Raw genomic sequence first — 21864 nt, 5'->3', positions numbered from 1 at the left:
CAGCGGAGACGAGGAGTGGACTACGGACTTCGACGCAGACCTCTACGGTGGCAGCAACACTGATCACAGTGTGCTCAGCAGATTCTACAGGGGAGGCCTAAGCTCGGGCCTGAGCAGAGTGCTGGGCTGGAGGGTGTCTTTCATTTCAGGAACTAACAGCGGCTGTGCAGCAGCTCTCCCCAGGCCGTGCGCAGGGGTCGATGGACTGACAGCTGAGTTTTATAAATGTTCTGGGGTGTATTGGGGAGGGACCTCTTAGAGAATCTTTCGGGAGTCCTTTGAGAGCTCAGTACTACCAGTCAGCTGCCAGTGGGCAGGTGCTGTCCCTACTGTGAAGGGGCTGCATGAGAAGAGCAGAGGTGCTGGCATACTGTCCAAGTGTTTGGCAAATCGTCTGAAGGTTGCTTGGACAAAATAGTTCACAGGGACCGGGCATACTCTGGACAACTTGTTTCTTTTGAGAGATGTGATAGACATCACTAGGATGTGTGATCAGATGAGCCGGCCAGTCCCAGTTAGGAGAGGGATTAGGCAGATCAGGCAGAGAACCACTGCTGTATAGGCTGAGGGAGATGCTGCAGTAGATGACAGTTCCGGGTCAGTAGGTGGGGAGACGGTTTCATTGTCGGCTTATTTTTTATTTTTCCTTTATTTAACTAGGCAAGTCAGTTAAGAACAAATTCTTATTTACAATGACGGCCTAGGAACAGTGGCTTGTTCAGGGGCAGATTGACAGATTTTTACCTTGTCAGCTCAGGGATTTGATTTAGAACCTTTCGGTTTCTGGCCAACACTCTAACCACTGGCTACCTGCTGCTATTCTGCTATGATGTAACAGTGTTTGTTAGAGGGAGGGAGATGTAGACGAGGTTAGCAGGGCTTTAGTGTTGTTTGAGGGTCGGCATCACTAAGGTGAACTGGGGTTGGCTGTGAACCTATATGTTGGAGGGCTCAAGTATACTGTAGCCAATGGCATAGGGATTGACTGGTGAACTACTGGTTGGGCAGGCAAACATTTCAAAATGGAAGACGAGGAAACATGAGATGCTGGGGACGGGATGTAGAGACCCCAGAGTGTATTGCTGGTGCTGGTGCTGGCTCGGCTAAAACTGGAGCATGTATATGGGGTGCTGATGAACCGTCTGGGGACTTTGTAGGGTGTGGGCGTCAGTGGGGTTCTATGTGTCGATGGACAAGGGGGCTTGGTTTGAACTTTTCTAGTCCGTTCAAATGAAATGATGTTTGTTTTAATGATGTACATTAAGTATTTGAGCTAAATAAAGTTTATGTATTTTTTTTTATCTCTCTCTCTCTCTCTCTCTCTCTCTCTCTCTCTCTCTCTTATGAAAATAATATCCCAGCCTCCCAATCTCCCTCCTACACATACACAACAGTTGTTTCTTTGAGGAAGAGAAGAGGGGGGGGGGGGGGTTGGGAGAGAAGACGAGGGAGGGAGAGCAGAGGGAGAGAGATCAAGAGAAGCAGAGAAAAAAAAGTAGGGGATGGAATTGTTTTCAAGGTTCTATCCAATGTTCCCTTCTTTCTGTGTGTCAGGAAGATGAGAGGTCTTTGTCAAGAGGAGACAAAATAAGATAAAACCTGGCATTGATCCTAACTGTGGAGGGAGAGAAGGGAGCCCTACATCTAGACTCACAGTTTGATCCTAACTGTGGAGGAGAGAAGGGAGCCCTACATCTAGACTCACAGTTTGATCCTAACTGCTGGAGGGAGAGAAGGGAGCCCTACATCTAGACTCACAGTTTGATCCTAACTGTGGAGGGAGAGAAGGGAGCCCTACATCTAGACTCACAGTTTGATCCTAACTGTGGAGGGAGAGAAGGGGAGCCCTACATCTAGACTCACAGTTTGATCCTAAACTGTGGAGGAGAGAAGGGAGCTCTACATCTAGACTCACAGTTTGATCCTAACTGTGGAGGAGAGAAGGAGCCCTACATCTAGACTCACAGTTTGATCCTAACTGTGGAGGGAGAGAAGGGAGCCTACATCTAGATCACAGTTTGATTCCTAACTGTGGAGGGAGAGAAGGGAGCCCTATATCTAGACTCACAGTTTGATCCGAACTGTGGAGGGAGAGAAGGGAGCCCTACATCTAGACTCACAGTTTGATCATAACTGTGGAGAGAGAGAAGGGAGCCCTACATCTAGACTCACAGTTTGATCCTAACTGTGGAGGGAGAGAAGGGAGCCCTATATCTAGACTCACAGTTTGATCCTAACTGTGGAGGGAGAGAAGGGAGCCCTACATGTAGTGTTGTGTTGTCTCTCTTGTCATGATGTGTGTTTTGTCCTATATTTGAACTTAATTTATTTTTATTTTTAATCCCAGCCCCTGTCCTGGGATTAAAAGGCCTTTTGCCTTTTGGTAGGCCGTCATTGCAAATAAGAATTTGTTCTTAACTGACTTGCCTAGTTAAATAAATGGTAACCAAACAAATAAAAACATCTACTCACAGTTTGATGTAGGAAGCCCAGCCCTACATCTAGACTCCTAGTGTGTGTGTGTGTGTGTGTGTGTGTGTGTGTGTGTGTGTGTGTGTGAGAGAGAGAGAGCGATTGAAAGAAAGTTTGTGTGTGTGTGTGGGTGTGTGTCCATATCAACATGTGTATGTGTGTGTGTGTGTCTGTGTGTGTCCATATCAACATGTGTATGTGTGTGTATGCACAGTGATTAGAGAGCTAGAGTGCATGGTCTTTCATCCATCTTTGACCAAGGAACGGTCCAGCTGTGAGCCATGCAGTTGATCAAAGGTGTGTGGAGGTCTGTGTGTKTGTGTCTGTCTGTGTGCATTTGTGTGATGGGTGATTAGTGAGTATGCTTTTTCACCCATCACTGAACATACTCACACCCCTTGATTTTTTCCACATTTAGTTGTGTTACAGCCTGAATTTTAAATGTTAAATTTTGATTTTTTTTGTCACTGGCCTGCATACAATACTCCATAATGACAAAGTGGAATTTTTTAAATATATTTTTATTATACTAAAATATAAAATGTAAATGCGAAATGTCTTGAGTCAATATGTAAACATGTGCTTAAGAAGTCATAATAAACTCACTCTGTTTACAATAATAGTGTTTAACCTGATTTCTGAATGACTACCTCATCTCTGTACCCCACACATGCAATTAGTTGTAAGGTCCCTCAGTAAGACAGTGAATTTCAAAGACAGATTCAACCACAAAGAACAGGGAGGTTTTCCAATGCCTCGCAAAGAAGGGCAGCTATTGGTAGATTGATAAAAAAAGCAGACATTGAATACCCTTTTGAGCATGGTGAAGTTATTAATTACACTTTGGATGGTGTATCAATACACCCAGTCACTACAAACATACAGGCGTCCTTCCTAACTCGGTTGCCGGAGAGGAAGGAAACCGCTCAGGGATTTCACCATGAGGCCAATGGTGACTTTAAAACAGTTACAGATTTTAATGGATGTGATAGGAGAAAACTGAGGATTGTAGTTACTCCCAATACTAACCTAATTGACAGAGTGAAAAGAAGGAAGCCTGTACAGAATACAAATATTCCAAAACATGCATCCTGTTTGCAACAAGGCACTAAAGTAATACTACAAAACGTGTGCTAAAGCAATTCACTTTCTGTCCTGACCACAAAATGTTATGTTTGGGCAAAATCCAATCCAATCCATTACTGAGTACCACTCTCCATACATGTTATGGGTATGCTTGTAATCGTTAAGGATGGAGTTTTTCAGGATAAAAAATTTACTGAATGGAGCTAAGCACAGACAAAATCCTAGAGGAAAATCTGGTTCAGTCTGCTTTCCACCAGACATTGGGAGATGAATTCACCTTTCAGCAGGACAATAACCTAAAACACAAGCCCAAATCTACACTGGAGTTGCTTACCAAGAAGACAGTGAATATTCCCGAGTGGCCGAGTTACAATTTTGACTGAAATCTACTTGAAAATATTTTGTGTGTGTGGTGTGCTTGTGTTTTGTCTCCAGAGAATATACAGAATTGGAGAACTTGTTTACAACCTTTAAGGATAGCCCCCTTTTTTTTCAAATTTTCGCCTAAATGACATACCCAAATCTGAGCAAGGATATGCATATTCTTGATACCATTTGAAAGGAAACACATTGAAGTTTGTGGAAATGTGAATTGAATGTAGGAGAATATACACAATAGATCTGGTAGAAGAAAATACAAAGAAAAAAACCAAATGGTCTTTTTCTACCACCATCTTTGAAATGCAAGAGAAAGGTCATAGTTCTAGCCATCACTCTGATTGTAATTCCGATAGTGTCCACAAGATGGCAGCAGTGTATGTGTAAAGTTTCAGATGGATAACTTGAAGTATGACTGAACTACAATGATTGTAGTGTTTTTTAGTCCCCAGGTACAATTGGGAAAATCGTAAAGGAGACATTCGCATTCATATTCCATTTTTTCTGCAAGAATATCATCAAATCTGTATACTTGGACTTTGATTTAGCTTTCCAAGTATTAGTAGTCATATTATAAGTTCAACATTTGCAAACAACCAGTTTTCATAACTCTGAATATCATTATATATTTTGTAAAAAAATTGAAAGGCATGCTGTCGTACAAGGTTAGTAGCTAGACTTTATGACAGATACAGGGTTTCCAGATACTCCCGTAAAGCCCAGCTCATTGGCTATCTAGCTAGCTTTGTTTGACCCGATTGGTGCATATTTGACAAAGCTACAGTCGTTCAAATGATGGCCGCCCGCGTCATCAGCATGCCATGAAGGGGTCACTCTCTGACCAAATATGGTGTCCTTTAGGATATACTACACCCCTAATGAAATAGTGAAGTCTTGTTACCTTCTAGGACCGCTGAGAATAGATAGACTCGTTGAAAAAACGTTTAGGGTGAGATTCTTTGCAAATTGAAAGAGTGGAAATACAAAAACGATCGTGCATGCTATATGGACCTTCTTAGAAAATGAAAAATGATTTTATCTAACAAAACGACACTTCATGTTATCTCTGGGACCCTTTGGATGATAAATCAGAGCAAGATTTCAGAATGTAAGTAAACATTTCACCTTCAGAGATTAATATCAAACCGTCGCGGTGAAAAAAGTGTTTTGTTGTTAGGAGCTCTCCTCAAACAATAGCATGGCATTTTTTCGCAGTAATAGCACAATAAATTGGACAGGTGTAACGTCCGGGTGTAGTGGAGGAAGAAACAGGCGCAGCAAGCAGCGAGTTCAGGGTAGCGATACTTTTATTACACCACACCGGTGAAAATGAACCAACTCAAACAAATGCCCCAAACAGGAACTAAACAGTTCAGCAAAAAACACCATACACAAACAACCGTGACTTACAGTCGAGTACAAACGTATACTGAAAATATCCCGCACAACCAGCAGGCGGGCCGGCTGGTAAATAAAGCCCAACCAATTAACCTAACTCAACACAGGTGCAACTAATAAACAGACAAGGGGGGAAAAAAGGATCAGTGGCAGCTAATAGGCCGGCGCGACACGACCGCGCGACGCTACCCGAACAGGAAGGGGAGCCACCTTCGGTGGAGTCGTGACACAGTGCAGTTATATTAACAAGAAATTTAAGCTTCAGCCGATGTAAGACACTTACATGTACCGACATTTGTTGTTCTCTCAAAATCTGTGATCTTGACATCACGCGCTGCATGATTTACAGTTGTACCGTTGACGGAACGCCGATCCTGAATAATTCATTCTGTTCGCATGAGAGCTGGAGTCTAGAGCCGTCCAGACTGAATGAGTGGAATTGGAGAGAGAGCCAATAGGATAACCATTATACTTGAATGAATGGAGTACTCAGGTGGAACAAAGATGGCGTCCAACCCTCAAGTTAGCCAAACTCTCCATAAAATGACTGTGTTCTGTTCCTCTATACCCTACTCCAGGAGTGTGGACTTATTCAATCACTCCCCCTCGTGCTTTTAAAATATTTTGATTAGTACAAGCATGACTGGAGGGAGTTTCCTCCATATGAATTATACCAATAGCAATCCATTCCTTTTAATGGTACAATGCAGCCACACAATTATGAATAGTAAAGTAAAKTACAGATACACCCAAAAACGACATAAGTAGTACTTCAAAGTATTTTTACTTGAGTGCTATACACCACTGACCAAAGCTACACTGGAGTTGCTTACCAAGAAGACAGTGAGTTGCCGGTTTAACAGTTTTGACTTTAATCTACTTKAAAATATGTTGTGTGTGTGYGCGTGTCTCCAGAGAATATACTGTATATCAACAGAATTTGGAGAACTTGTTTACAACCTTTAATGAATTCTGTTTACATGAGAGCTGGAGTCTAGAGCCGTCCAGMCTGAATGAGTGGAATTGGAGAGAGAGACAATAGGATAACCATTATACTTGAATGAATGGAGTACTCAGGTGGAACAAAGATGGCGTCCAGCCCTCAAGTTAGCCAAACTCTCCATAAAATGACTGTGTTCTGTTTCTCTATACCCTACTCCAGGAGTGTGGACTCRTTCATCACTCCCCCTCGTGCTTTTAAAATATTTTGATTAGTACAAGCATGACTGGAGGGAGTTTCCTCCATATTAATTATACCAATAGCAATCCATTCCTTTTAATGGTAGAATGCAGCGGTTTCTATCGCAATATAAATTAATTTCTGTGTAACAATTAAGTACCTTACTGTGATTTTGTTTAAATTAAAATGGTCAAAAAGAAACAAGATTAGCTTTTTAGCAAAGAGCTACAATTTTGCTAGGACTGTCTGGGATTGGTCTGAGTGGGGAGGGGAAAACTGAAAAATAGCTGTTATTGGCAGAGAGGTTTGGAAATCTCTTTCTTATTGGTCTATTACAGGGGTCGGCAACCTAAGGCACACTGGCCAGCCTTGGCACGGGAGGGTATTCGCCTTGGCAAGCCAAGGTTGGCCACTCCATTATAGACAGAATACCAGCTGACTGCTTCTTCCCTAAATAGTTCTTGCATAGTTTGGAGCTGTGCTTTGTGTCATTGTCCTGTTGTAGGAGGAAATTGGCTCCAATTACGCGCCGTCCACAAGGTAAGGTATGGCATGGCGTTGCAAAATGGAGTGATAGCCTTCCTTCTTCAAGATCCCTTTTACCCTGTACAAAGCTCCCACTTTACCACCACCAAAGCACCCCCAGACCATCACAATGCCTCCACCTTGCTTGACAGATGGCGTCAAGCACTCCTCCAGCATCTTTTCATTTTTTCTGCGTCTCACGAATGTTCTTCTTTTGGATCCGAACACCTCAAACTTAGATTAATCTGTCCATAACACTTTTTTTCCCAATCTTCCTCTGTCCACTATCTATGTTCTTTGCCCATGTTAATCTTTTATTTTTATTGGCCAGTCTGAGATATGGCTTTTTCTTTGCAACTCTGCCTAGAGGGCCAGAATCCTGGAGTCGCCTTTTCACTGTTGACGTTGAGACTGGTGTTTTGCGGGCACTATTTTATTTTTTATTTTAATTCATTTTTTTATTTTTTTATTTTTTGAAAGGGGTGCGGGCACTATTGCGGCACTATTTAATGAAGCAGCCAGTCGAGGACTTGTGAGGCGTTTGTCTCTCAAACTAGACACTCTAATATACTTGTCGTATTGCTCAGTTGTGCACCGAGGCCTCCCACTTGTCTTTCTAATCTGGTTAGAGCCAGTTTGCGCTGTTCTGTGAAGGAGTAGTACACAGCAATGTACGAGATCTTCAATTTCTTGGCAATTTCTCGCAACGAATAGCCTTCATTTCTCAGAACAAGAATAGACTGACGAGTTTCAGAAGAAAGGTCTTTGTTTCTGCCCATTTTGAGCCTGTAATCGAACCCACAAATGCTGATGCTCCAGATACTCAACTAGTCTAAAGACTCAACTAGTCTGAAGAAGTTTATTGCTTCTTTAAGCAGAACAACAGTTTTCAGCTGTGCTAACATAATTGCAAAAGGGTTTTCTAATGATCAATTAGCCTTTTAAAATTATAAACTTGGATTAGCTAATACAACGTGCCATTGGAACACAGGAGTGATGGTTGCTGATAATGGGCCCTCTGTACTCCTATGTAGATATTCCATTAAAAAATCAGCTGTTTCCTGCTACAATAGTCATTTACAACATTAACAATGTCTACACTGTATTTCTGATAAATTTGATGATATTTTAATGGACATTTTTTTTGATTTTCTTTCAAAACAAGGACATTTCTAAGTGACCCCAAACTTTTTAACGGTAGTGTACATAAAGCCACTACTAGAGGCAATCAAGTCACAATAAGGCGACCTCAAATGTAGACAAAATGAAAATTACCATCACATTTAAACTGCTGACCACGGCTGCAGGTCAGACAAATGCACATAATGCAATAGAATAAGAGGCATAACATCAAACAATGACTTACAATCATCAAGGACTCTTGTCAAACAAACAATGGCGTCCATCAGGAAGTACAGTTCTAAGATCTATAGATGCGTTTTAAAAGGAGGTCATCTATGCAGGAAGGCCTATAGTGGAGCTCCGTGGTGCTAATGGACAGCGCCTCTGTTCAACGACTCATGGAATTATTCCGTTTGTGGGCAATTATATATTCAATAGACACAATTAGTTGTGATGCACATATGAAAATCATAACGGCACGCCAGAATGTTAGAAATGGTAGATAAATTGTAAATTGGCACTCCACACAAAAATGGTTGCCGACCTCTGGCTATTAACTAATTTGCCACCTGGCGATTTCCTCAAAACTGACATTTCAGGCGTTCTTTCAAGAGCTCTTACACTAAAGGGTATTCATTTTTACAATTTGACAGTATTATTCCAACCTCATAGCACTGTGCCTTTAAATCCATGAGGAAAGTGTATGAGTGATTACTGTAGAGAATGGTAACGTTTCCTATAACTCTGGTGCAATGGGCCAGCTCTACCTATGTGTCTCACGTCAGCCTCAGAGCAGCTGGAAGGTCAGTGAGTGGGTGATGTCTCAGCTTCACACACACACAACACACAACACCACACACCACACACACACACACACACACACACACCACACACACACACACACACACACACACACACACACACACACACACACACACAACACACACACACACACACACACACACACACACACACACACACACACACCACACACACACAGTATTGACACACTCACTCACACAGTTCCGGCTCCAGCCCGTTATTACGGTCAGCCTGTGAAAGCTCATTGCACTCTATTTCTAAGTCCTCAGTACCAGAACTTGAGTTACGCTACAATCTCATGCTAGACTAGAGGAGGAAACCAGTGAGCTATTTTTGTTCTCAGCTTCTAAAGAATTCGCCGTCGTCTGTCTGTCTGTCTGTCTGTCTGTCTGTCTGTCTGTCTGTCTGTCTGTCTGTCTGTCTGTCTGTCTGTCTGTCTGTCTGTCTGTCTGTCTGGTCTGTCTGTCTGTCGTCTGTCTTCTGTCTGTCTGTCTGTCTGTCTGTCTGTCTGTCTGTCTGTCTGTCTGTCTGTCTGTCTGTCTGTCTGCTGTCTGTTCTTCTGTCTGTTCTCTCTCTCACCTATCTCTGTCGTCTGTCTGTCTGTCTGTCTGTCTGTCTGTCTGTCTGTCTGTCTGTCTGTCTGTCTGTCTGTCTGTCTGTCTGTCTGTCTGTCTGGCATCCTTTTGATCGATTGGTATGCTTGACGGAGGGCAAGGCCTCTTGAGTGTTTTCGCCTTTCCTCACAAATCCGACATAGGCAAGTGAGAAAAGTTAGCTAAGAGGCTAATGCCCTCACTAGAAGAGTTTGGAACAAGCTAAATGTTTTATCTCTGACTGGGATTTCCTTAATTCCTTAATTCTCTACACAACTAGTGAGACAGCTAGCCTGAATGCTATCACTCCATCTAAAAGAGCTGGATAAAGCTAAATGCTTTCTCAGCAGTCCACACAACCTGTAGTGCTACGCCTCAGTGCTCCCAAACTTCCTTCTCTCGACAGAGAAAGCTGTTAAAGTGCACTCGAAAAACCCTGAACAGGAATCCTGAAATGGGAAGGAGCAAAATTGAGTGGCGCTCCAGGTGTTTGACAGGACGATGACCTTATTAGGCGCTATACCCCTGGGCAGTTTGTCTGGGAGGTTTGACAGGAAGGGGACCTTATTAGGCGCTATACCCCTGGGCAGTTTGGTCTGGGAGGTTTGACAGGAAGGGGACCTTATTAGCCAGGACGCCTATGGGCGGGAAAACTGGGAGGGTGTGTCTGACTGCGACTACACGTGTCCAGGGCCCTTTGCTCTTTATACTTCAATCATTTTAAGTGGCGGAGGAAAGGCCAGACGGTGTCTAGCTGCCAGTGTAACGTATAAATGTGACGCAATCGGAGCTATTACCCAATTGAACCAAGGTGACGTAGGCCTGCTAACCGTATAGACATGCTAACCAAGCAGCCATGTGTGTAACAGAGTTGATGTTGAGTATTAAATGATGCTGGAAGACTCCAGAAGTTGATGTTTCCCTCTGTGAGGTCATGTCATCGTTGCTGTTGATCAAGTCAAACGGGATTTTACTCCTTGAACATTGTAGATCAGCCAAAGAAAATAAACATAATTCATTCAACTGAGCCAGAAGGGGCCTACTGAACTGAACCAGTCAACTGAGTCAGAATGGGGCCTACTGAACTGAACCAGCCAACTGAGCCAGAATGGGCCTACTAAACTGAACCAGTCAACTGAGCCAGAATGGGCCTACTGAACTGAACCAGTCAGGTGAGCCAGAATGGGGCCTACTGAACTGAACCGGTCAACTGAGCCAGAATGGGCCTACTGAACTGAACCAGTCAACTGAGCCAGAATGGGCCTACTGAACTGAACCAGTCAACTGAGCCAGAATGGGCCTACTGAACTGAATCAGTCAACTGAGCCAGAATGGGCCTACTGAACTGAACCAGTCAACTAGGTCAGAATGGGTAGGATCTGTTTAGGAGCCTTTTGGAACTAGACTTGGCGCTCCGGTACCGCTTGCCTTGCTGTAGCAGAGAGAACAGTCTATGACGAGGGTGGCTGGAGTCTTTGAAAGTTTTTAGAGCCTTCCTTCGACACCGCCTGGTGTAGAGGTCCTGGATGGCAGGAAGCTCGGCCCCAGTGATGTACTGGGTTGTAACTGCCTCTGTAGTGCCTTGCGATCGGATGCGAGCACCATACCAAGTGGTGACGCAAGCAGTCAGGATGCTCTCGGTGGTGCAGCTGTAGAACATTTTGAGGACCTGAGGCCCGTGCCAAATCTTTTCAGCCTCCTGAGGGAGAATAGGCGTTATTGATGTGGACACCAAAGAACTTGAAGCTCTCGACCCGCTCCACTACAGCCACGTTGATGTGAATGGGGGTGTCCACGGCCCTCCTTTTCCTGTAGTCCACGATCATCTCCTTTGTCTTGCTCATGTTGAGGGAGAGGTTGTGTCCTGGCACCACACTGCCAGGTCTCTGACCTCCCTATAGGCTGTCTTATTGTCGTCAGTGACCAGAACTACCACCGTCATGTCGTCTGCAAACTTAATGAAGGTGTTGGAGTCTTGCATGGCCACGCAGTCGTGGGTGAACAGGGAGTACAGGAGGGACTGAGCACTGAGCTGTAATTCTTCATCAACAATAGATGCTTAGATGTACACTTGCAGTGTTTGGTACTGTGACACTCGTGGCGGTGTGGTTCAGATGCTGTTAAACACGCGGCTCGAAGAACACTGGGCTGTGGCTGAGTTGTTGCTATACAGATTGCTCGACTGAGCTCTGCTGTGAGTCCCAGAGAGATAAAAGGTGAATGTGAACGATTCTCTCTCTCCCTCATCTCTCTCTCTCTCTCTCTCTCTTTCCTCTCTCCCTCTCATCTCCCTCTCCCTCCCTCGTGTCTCTCTCCCTCATCTCCTCCCTCTCCCTCCCTCGTCTCTCTCTCTCTCTCTCTCTCTCTCTCTCTCTCTCTCTCTCTCTCTCTCTCTCTCTCTCTCTCTCTCTCATAATGTCTGTAGAGTCAGAGGATCCTGGATCTAATCTCTCCACACAAACACCAGGAAGGGAGCGGGAGAGTTGAACGAGGGGGAGAGAGGGAGTGAGAGCTAGAGGGAGAGAGATTGAGCTAGAGTAAGGGAACGGGGGAGGGATTAAGAAGAAGAAGAGTAGCAAAAGAGAGCGTGGTAAGCAAGAGATGAGAAGGAGGAGGGAAAGAGGGAGGGATTGAGCATATAAATAGCAAGAGAGATAAAAAAGGGAGATGGAGAGAGGGAGAGATGAAAGAGAAAGGTAGAGAGCAAAGATATGAGAGACGAGGCAGGGAGAGAGAAGGTGAGATGAGAGAGTGGTAGGGATGGAGGGAGAGATGCAGCTGCAGCAGTCACTAGAGGAAGTGAGGGGCTTTAATTAGGGAGGGCTGTAGCAGGACCCACCGAGAAAATGTCCTCCTGACTCTCCTCAGAGGCAATTATCTGTTAATAGCGTCTCTGCCGCCTGCCTTGTGTGTGTGTGTCTGTCTGTGGTGTGGTGTGTGGTGTGTACCGGAGGCTCTATGATTTCTGCAGTACTGTCACTGCAGAAATACAGTATATCCCCTCGCTTGTGACATTAATCTAGAGATGTGTAGGTGTGTCTTGTCACATTCATCGACAGATGTGTAGGTGTATATGGCAATAGAGTTTCTCTGTTGTGGTTCATCTACTGTGTGGGTGAGGATGTGTATGTGTGTGTGTTAAATATACAATGTGTGTGTGTTAAATATACAATGTGAGTGTGTTAAATATACAATGTGTGTTGTTAAATATACAATGTGTGTGTGTGTGTTAAATATACAATGTGTGTGTGTGTGTGTGTGTGAAATATCCAATGTGTGTGTGTGTGTGTTGTGTGTGTGTGAAATATACAATGCGTGTGTGTGTGTGTGTGTGTTATGTAATGCTGTACACAGTGGGTGTATGCTATAGATATGTGCTCGCCTTTGTATCCAATTCATGTGAATATACAGTACCAGTCAAAAGTTTGGACACACCTACTCATTCAAGGGTTTTTCTTTATTTAGATCTTCAGAGTAGTCACCCTTTACCTCGATGACAGCTCTGCACACTTTTGGCATTCTCTCAACCAGCTTCATGAGGAAGTTCCCACATACTGTATGCTGAGCTCTTGTTGGCTGCTTTTCCTTCACTCTGCGCTCCAACTCATCCCAAACCATCTCAATTGGGTTGAGTCAGGTGATTATGGAGGCCCGGTCATCTGGGGCCAAGCTTCCTGCCATCCAGGAAGCTTGGATGCTAGGCAGTGTCAGAGGAAAGCCCATACAACTGTCTCCAGTCGCCCAAGTTATAGACTGTTTTCTCTGCTACCGCACGGCAAGCAGTACCGGAGCGCCAAGTCTAGGACCAAATGGCTCCTCAACAGCTTCTACCCCCCCTCTCTTGTACGCTGCTGCTACTCGCTGTTTGTTTATTATCTATGCATAGTCACTTCGCCCCCACCTACATGTACAGATTACCTCAACTAGCCTGTACCCCCACACACTGACTCAGTACCGGTGCCCCCTGTATATGGCCTCGTTATTGTTATTCTTATTGTGTTACTTTTTATTATGATTTTAATTTTAGCCTACTTGCTTTGTCAGAAGCATTTCACGGTAAAGTCTACACTTGTTGTATTCGGCGCATGTGACTAATAAAGTTTGATTTGATTTGATGCAGCACACTCTCCTTCTTGGTCAAATGGCCCGTACACAGCCTGGAGGTGTGTTGGGTCACTGGGACAGCGTATCGCTGCAGAATGCTGTGGTAGCCATGCTGGTTAAGCGTGCCTTGAATTCTAAATCAATCACTGACAGTGTCACCAGCAAAGCACCCCCACACCATCACACCTCCTCCTCCATGCTTCACGGTGGGACTACACATGCGGAGATCATCTGTTCAGTTACTCTGCGTCTCACAAAGACACGGCGGTTGGAACCAAAAGATAAAAGATTGGACCGTTGCTCGTGTTTCTGGCCCAAGCAAGTCTCTTCTTCTCATTGGTGTCTTTAGTAGTGGCTTCTTTGCAGCAATTCGAACATGAAGGCCTGATTCAGGCAGTCTCCTCCAAACAGTTGATGTTGAGATGTGTCTGTTACTTGAACTCTGTGAAGCATTTATTTGGGCTGCAATCTGAGGTGCAGTTAACTCTGATGAACTTATCCTCTGCAGAAAATGTTAACTCTGGGTCTTCCTGTCCTGTGGCGGTCCTCATGAGAGCCAGATTCATCATAGCKCTTGATGGTTTTTGCGACTGCGCTTGAAGAAACTTTCAAAGTTCCTCAAATTTTCCKGATTGACTGACCTTCATGTCTTAAAGTAATGATGGACTGTCGTTTCTCTTCGCTTATTTGAGCTGTTCTTGCCATTTGGATTTGTTTATCACTTTTTTGGTTACTACGTGATTCCATACGTGTTGTTTCATAGTTTTGAAGTSTTCACTGTTATTCAACAATGTAGAAAATAGTCAAATAAAGAAAAACCCTGTGATGAGTAAGTGTGACCAAACGTTTGACTGGTACTGTACATGACCTGTTCTCTGTGCTGTGTTCCTCAGTCCCCTTAAGACATTTAGCGAAATCTCAATAAACTCTTCCAAAATCAAGCGGGGGGGGGATCTATACAGCCACACAGATAGTTTCCCCATCGACATGCTCATCTGCAGGGGCGTCAGTTTGGTTGTTCATTTTTGCGTTTGTGTGCATCTCCCTTCCATCCAAATGCTTTGAACGATACAGGTCCACATGCAGCCCAGTGAGATACGACAGGAGTGTGTTGTGTGCTGGACTAGCCCATGCTGTGTGTCTGTGTGGTGTTTGTATGAGACCTGCTTATGCTGTGTCTCCCCTGCTAGGTCCAATCTGTTGCTTAGTTGTATTGGCAGTAGACACACACACTGGACTCCCCACTGACCTTCTCCTGTGTTTGGCACGATTTCAGGGCTTCATAACCATAACCATTCACACACACACCACAACACACACCACACACACCCAACCACACACACACACACACACACCACACACACACACACACACACACACACACACACAACACACACACAACACACACACACACACACACACACACACAACACCACACACACAAAGCAACACCCTTAGGAATGATGATGTTTACTTTCAAGCCTTTCCTAATGACCCTGGAGGTTGCTGGCATGAATGGTAAAATGGGGTGGATCGATACGGGTTGTAAAAATACTTTTTGAGGGAACATTGCCTGAATGATCAGAGAGAGGACACACATTCAGCTCACCTCTCAGAGAGACACACACACACCCAGCTTCACCTCTCAGAGAGACACACACACCCAGCTTCACCTCTCAGAGAGACGCACACACACCCAGCTTCACCTCTCAGAGAGACACACACCACCAGCTTCACCTCTCAGAGAGACACACACACACCAGCTTCACCTCTCAGAGAGACACACACACACCCAGCTTACCTCTCAGAGAGACACACACACACCCAGCTTCACCTCTCAGAGAGACTCACATACACCCAGCTTCACCTCTCAGAGAGACACACACACCCAGCTTCACCTCTCAGAGAGACGCACACACACCCAGCTTCACCTCTCAGAGAGACACACACACACCCAGCTTCACCTCTCAGAGAGACGCACACACACCCAGCTTCACCTCTCAGAGAGACACACACCCAGCTTCACCTCTCAGAGAGACGCACACACACCCAGCTTCACCTCTCAGAGAGACACACACACACCCAGCTTCACCTCTCAGAGAGCACACACCCAGCTTCACCTCTCAGAGAGACACACACACACCCAGCTTCACCTCTCAGAGAGACACACACACACCACCGCTTCACTCTCAGAGAGACACACACCCAGCTTCACCTCTCAGAGAGACGCACACACACCAGCTTCACCTCTCAGAGAGACGCACACACACCCAGCTTCACCTCTCAGAGAGACACACACACACCAGCTTCACCTCTCAGAGAGACGCACACACACCCAGCTTCACCTCTCAGAGAGACACACACACACCAGCTTCACCTCTCAGAGAGACGCACACACACCCAGCTTCACCTCTCAGAGAGACACACACACACCAGCTTCACCTCTCAGAGAGACGCACACACACCGCTTCACCTCTCAGAGAGACGCACACACACCCAGCTTCACCTCTCAGAGAGACACACACACACCCAGCTTCACCTCTCAGAGAGACGCACACACACCCAGCTTCACCTCTGAGAGACACACACACACCCAGCTTCACCTCTCAGAGAGACCACACACACCCAGCTTCACCTCTCAGAGAGACGCACACACACCCAGCTTCACCTCTCAGAGAGACGCACACAACCCAGCTTCACCTCTCAGAGAGACACACACACACCCAGCTTCACCTCTCAGAGAGAACACACACACAGCTTCACCTTTCAGAGAGACACACACACCCAGCTTCACCTCTCAGAGAGACGCACACACACCCAGCTTCACCTCTCAGAGAGACACACACACACAGCTTCACCTCTCAGAGAGACGCACACACACCCAGCTTCACCTCTCAGAGAGACGCACCACACACCCAGCTTCACCTCTCAGAGAGACGACACACACACCCAGCTTCACCTCTCAGAGAGACGCACACACACCCAGCTTCACCTCTCAGAGAGACGCACACACACCCAGCTTCACCTCTCAGAGAGACACACACACACCCAGCTTCACCTCTCAGAGAGACGCACACACACCCAGCTTCACCTCTCAGAGAGACGCACACACACCCAGCTTCACCTCTCAGAGAGACGCACACACACCCAGCTTCACCTCTCAGAGAGACACACACCCAACTTCACCTCTCAAGAGACGCACACACACCCAGCTTCACCTCTCAGAGAGACGCACACACACCCAGCTTCACCTCTCAGAGAGACCACAACACCCAGCTTCACCTCTCAGAGAGACACACACACCCAGCTTCACCTCTCAGAGAGACGCACACACACCCAGCTTCACCTCTCAGAGAGACCGCACACACACCCAGCTTCACCTCTCAAAAAAGACACACACACCAGCTTCACCTCTCAGAGAGACCACACACACCCAGCTTCACCTCTCAGAGAGACACACACACACCCAGCTTCACCTCTCAGAGAGACGCACACACACCCAGCTTCACCTTCAGAGAGACCACACACACCCAGCTTCACCTCTCAGAGAGGACACACACACACCCAGCTTCACCTCTCAGAGAGACGCACACACACCCAGCTTCACCTCTCAGAGAGACGCACACACACCCAGCTTCACCTCTCAGAGAGACGCACACACACCCAGCTTCACCTCTCAGAGAGACGCACACACACCCAGCTTCACCTCTCAGAGAGACCACACACACCCAGCTTCACCTCTCAGAGAGACCACACCACACCAGCTTCACCTCTCAGAGACACACACACACCCAGCTTCACCTCTCAAGAGACACACCACACACCCAGCTTCACCTCTCAGAGAGACACACACCCACACAGCTTCACCTCTCGCAGAGAACACACACCCAGCTTCACCTCTCAGAGAGACACCACACACACCCAGCTTCACCTCTCAGAGAGACCACACACCCAGCTTCACCTCTCAGAGAGGACACACACCAGCTTCCACTCTCAGAGAGACACACACACACACACAGCTTCACCTCTCAGAGGAGACACACACACCCAGCTTCACCTCTCAGAGAGACACACACACACCCAGCTTCACCTCTCAGGAGACACACAACCACACACAGCTTCCACCTCTTCAGAGACGACACAGCAACACCCAGCTTCACCTCTCAGAGAGACACACACACTCCCAGCTTCACCTCTCAGAGAGACACACACACACCCAGCTTCACCTCTCCAGTCCACATAGAAGGGATTGGCCTCACTCTGCAGTCTACACAACAGACAGACCTCATGCCCTTTCTTCATTCTGAATCATTTCTACATTTCTACAYATACAAAGTCAGGGTAAGGTATACAATATTACAACACTGTGTTCAGGTTTAGGTTAACCTCTACAAGGTGAGGGTAATGCATAACAGTGTAATGATAAAATATACAAGGTTATAGTTGGGTGAATATTCTGTCCATTTAAAGTGAGTGAGAACTGATCTGTTTAGACCCCAGGAAGAATAGGCAGCAGATAATCAGGAATCCTAATAAATACCAAATACAAAATCATGCTCTACAGTCCAGTTAAAACAGGTTCTGATGAACTTATAACCTCATCATATTGACTCTGAAAGCAGTTCCCTCATCAYGCAGCGTTAGTGAATAGCCAGCTAGCTATGAATGATCTGTGCAATGTGTGGATCGCTCTGGGAAGTGATTGCTCTCAAACAGACTAGATTTCTGCACCTCCAGCTTTTCATCCCAAATAGCCTTCATTAGTTTAGATGGCTTATAGTTATATTCACTGGCACTTGTAGAATGTAACCAAATGGTATTTTCCTGGAAGCAGGTAAATGGGAAAAGCTTGTGTGGTATTTACAGTGATATCAATTCTTAGAATGTCCAATATTCAATGTTGTTCTAGTATTTCTATGAAAAGCATACTGGCATTCTCGTATTAAGTAGCCTTGCGCCAGCCTTGTCTTGTGCGAGCCAGACCGGCTCATAGGAGCTGTAGCATGAGGCAGCTTGATGTACAAGTACACCCCCTGGACAGGACGCTAGTCTATAGCAGGGCCTTGTATTAGCCACAATGGAAGGATGCTAGTCATAGCAGGGCTTCGTATAGCCACATGGACAGGATGCTATCTAAGCAGGCCGTATTAGCCACAATGGACAGGACTCTAGTCTATAGCAGGGCCTGTAATTAGCCCACAAGGACAGCGATGCATCTAAGGAGGCCTGTAATTAGCCACAAGGCAGGATGCTATTCATATGAGGGCATGTATTACCACAAGTGGACAGGATCCGCAGTCTTAAGCAGGGCCTGTATTAGCCACAATGGACAGGATGCTAGCTATAGCAGTGGCCTTGTAACCACAATGGACAGGATGCTAGTCTATGGCAGGGCCTTGTATTAGCCACAATGGACAGGATTGCTAGTCATAGCAGGGCCTTGTATTCAGCCACAATCGGACAGGATGCTAGTCATAGCATGGTCTTGTATTAGCCACAAGGACAGGATGCTAAGTCATAGCAGGCCTTGTATAGCCACAATGACAGGATGCTAGTATATAGCAGGGCCTTGTATAGCCAAATGGACATGATGCAGTCTATAGCAGGGCCTTGTATTAGTCACAATGACAGGAGCTAGTATATAGCAGGCCTGCTATTAGCCACAATGGACAGGATGCTAGTAATAGCAGGGCCTTGTATTAGCCACAATGTATCTAGTGGCGTAACTGAAGTCAGTAGCCTTTTTAATGACTTATACTCATTTTATATATATGTCTTACAGGCGCAAGTAGCCTAGCGGTTAAGCGCGTTGGGCCAGTAAACAAAAGTTGCTGGTTTGGATCCAGAGTCGACTAGGTAAACGTCTGTCTGTGCCATTGAGCAAGGCACTCCCTCCTAATTGGTCCTCCGGTAAGTTGTTCTGGATCAGTGTTTTATACAATGTATTAACCATGCAACACAAGTTCCATTGACCTTCACTTCTCAATCAACGTTAGGAATATCTTGGGGATCTTCGAGACTCACCCACTCTATAGAAGCATAGAAAAAAGAAGAATAATTGTCACATTTTTCGATGTAAAAAAACACGCAGCGAGGCTCCTGTTTCAAAATAACTCTCTCTAATGTGTCGTCGTCAGTGTTCTGGCCCCGCCTAAACACTTAGCCAAACTACAATAACAACAGCCGAAGAAATTAAATCTTCAAGTCAGATCTCTCACGGCGGAATGTTCAGATTAACGGAGTAAACATCTCTTCTTCCCCCCCTCGCCATGAGTCCCTCTTTTTTCAATAATGTTTCTGTCAGAATGTTTTTCTCGTGGGTGCTAGTCAGCGCTGAAGTGTGAAGGGAGCCGAGATCAGCCAAGATTAATGTCCTCCGACACCAGAATCCCATAATTACAATAAGACAAGAAATTTAAAACCAGGAGACCTCCAGATTCAAGGCATTTGACGTTGTGAAGGTCCTCAGGACGTGGGAGACTCCAACAATACCGTCACTAGGGGCAAAAAAACAGACAATTCTGCAAGCTCCAGCACCAAGGGTCCATTTTTCAACCCAGTGAGGCACCAGTTTTTGCAACTTCTAATTTGACATTTCATCCCAAACACGTTGAAATTGACCGTGGAGCAACTTCAAAATTGATGTCTGGAGAAAAGTGCAAAAATGTCTAATCTGTGTGAGACTGTGCGAGCTGTTGAGTAAAACATATGGCCAATTAAGCCCAGCGTTGACCAGCTATTCAAATAGGATAAACCCAGTACTTGTTCTCTTGGCTTGAATATCGTTTATATTCAACAGCGAAAATGAAATGATTGCTTATCACTTATTTTTAATTAGTTCAGATATACCCATCATGCAGACGCTGGCGTACCCTGACAACAGTTATGTGAGAAAGACCAGGTTGGTATCCCCCCAACGAAGGGCAATGGAGGACACATTTACAACCTCGACGGTGCGATCATCTAACATGAATAGGTAAATAAGCCGCAGTTTACGGAGCCTGGGGTCGTTTAGGTCAAAGCGTGTGAAAAAACTCTTAGAACCACAATCTTAGAACTAAGCCCAGGTAAAAAAACCGGGTCACTGTAGCACGGGGCATGTTCAATGTGATTCACTAATTCAGAAACTGCTGCATGATCTCTGGCTGGAAGAGCCCACAGGGTTTTTTTGGGGAGGGGGGGGTCATGGTGCAGGTGAGCTGCAGGATTTGTCCAGTACTGCATCCATGGGCAGTGACCGCTGAGGTAAAACGATTTGCCAAATCTTTGCCACTCTGCAATTTCGCACTACGCACCACACGCATACAACACACACCCTGCTCACACACACACAGCACACACACACACACACACACCACACACACACACACACACACACACACACAACACACACACACACACACACCACACACACAACACACACACACATTCACACGCAAACCACAGCACACGCAACGCAACACACACACACACACACACACACACACCTCACATTATCCCTGTCCCCATTCCCCGTCAAATACAGACTTGGAGACGTATACAAACTTAAACGGCTCTCAAATAAAACAGGCTTCCTTCAAATAGAATAGAACAGGCGGTGGGATCGAGTGTTTCATAGCAATGCAGATGTGATATTCAGGCAGGCACGTCCCTAAGCAGCTGTCACTACTGGTGTGAGAGGTGAGAGGGGTGGAGAGGGTGATGGTTGTTGGGGCAGTGTTTCTGCAAGATGGCCCCCCGCTGGTAGAGATGTCCTGGGAGGAGAGAGAAAGACGTTGATTTGACCGGCAGGGCAGGGCTAAGGATAGTTGGAGACCTGTGACAGCTTGTGATACTCCAAGGTTGCCCAGCCGCTTGAGCTCGCTGTCTAGTGTGTGTGCGTGTTAGTCTGTCGTGTGTGTGTGTGTGTATGCTCTTTGTGTTGTGTCCTCGTGTTGGTGTCTAGCTTTCCTGTCCGTTCCTTCTCTCTTCTCTTCCCCCTTCTTTTCCTTCTTCTCTCTCTTTTTTCCACCTCCCCCTCCCTTCTGTTCTCTCCTCTCACCCCCTTCCCTCGCGTCTCTCTCTCTCTCTCCTTCTCCTCCTGTCTTCTCCTTTTCCTCGCTCTCTGTCCCCTGTCCCACCTCTCTCTCCGTCTCTCTCACCTCTCTCGCCTCCTCTTATCTCGTCCTCTCTCCTTTCTTTCTC

This window comes from Salvelinus sp. IW2-2015, unplaced genomic scaffold (assembly GCF_002910315.2).
Source record: "Salvelinus sp. IW2-2015 unplaced genomic scaffold, ASM291031v2 Un_scaffold2393, whole genome shotgun sequence".
Taxonomy (NCBI): Eukaryota; Metazoa; Chordata; class Actinopteri; order Salmoniformes; family Salmonidae; genus Salvelinus; species Salvelinus sp. IW2-2015.
This window is presented reverse-complemented; position numbering follows the sequence as displayed.